The sequence below is a fragment of the Rutidosis leptorrhynchoides genome, chromosome 5, assembly GCF_046630445.1.
Source record: "Rutidosis leptorrhynchoides isolate AG116_Rl617_1_P2 chromosome 5, CSIRO_AGI_Rlap_v1, whole genome shotgun sequence".
NCBI lineage: Eukaryota > Viridiplantae > Streptophyta > Magnoliopsida > Asterales > Asteraceae > Rutidosis > Rutidosis leptorrhynchoides.
Window position 1 is genome coordinate 292,034,568 of NC_092337.1, and position 911 is coordinate 292,035,478.

General features: G+C 38.7%; 1 non-coding gene across 1 annotated transcript; it reads left to right on the forward strand.

The window, feature by feature from the left end:
* The first annotated feature begins 213 nt into the window (after positions 1–213).
* LOC139851060 (small nucleolar RNA R71) lies at positions 214–320 on the forward strand. Its single transcript, XR_011760423.1, has one exon. It is a non-coding gene; the product is annotated as a small nucleolar RNA R71 (small nucleolar RNA).
* The last annotated feature ends 591 nt before the right edge of the window (positions 321–911 follow it).

Genomic DNA, 911 nt, shown 5'->3' on the forward strand with positions numbered 1-911 from the left:
TCAAGGCTAGAATCGGCTCTAGCTGCTTTAGATGAACAAAAGATATCTTTTTCTTGGTGCCACTCATGTGAGTGGGAGGCTGTGTTATCAATAATTTTGTGAGCTTCAGTTGCGGTTTTCTTCATAATGGAACCACCAGCTGTTATGTCGATGTCTTTTCGTGTAGCGACGTCGACACCTTGGTAGAATATTTGTACTATTTGATAAGTATCTAAACCGTGTTGAGGACATCCTCTCAACAACTTTTCGAATCTTGTCCATGCCTCATATAATGTTTCATTTGGCTTTTGCGTGAATGTAACAATTTCTCCTTGAAGTCTTACGGCTTTAGATGCCGGAAAGAATTGTTTAAGAAAATTTTCAACTAAAACATCCCATGTATCAATCACCCCTTCAGGTAACGATTCTAACCAATCTTTGGCTTGTCCATTTAAAGTTCAGGGAAATAACATGAGATATATCGGTTCATCCTCTACTTCTCTAATTTTAAATAGAGTACAAATCCTATTAAAGGTACGAAGATGTTCGTTTGGATCTTCCTTCGGCGTACCACTATATTGGCATTGATTAGTTACCATGTGTAGGATTTGTCCTTTGATTTCATAATCTGTCGCATTAATGTCTGGTTTAATAATGGTGTGACCTTGGCCCGTGCGTGTGGCTCTCATTCGGTCTTCCATACTTAGAGGTTCCGTTACTTCCATAATTGAATTTGTTGAATCTGAATCACTAGAGGATTCTGATTTAATAGTTTCTTCCTCGACAATTTCTGGATGAGTGACTTGTGGTTCAGGAGGAGTGATTAGTGGTTCAGGATCTCTGAATTGTCCTTGAATATCCTCCGGATTCTCAATAGTGAGGTCGGGTTCAAAAAATAGATTATCGGAAATTTGAATTGGAGTACTTGGTCG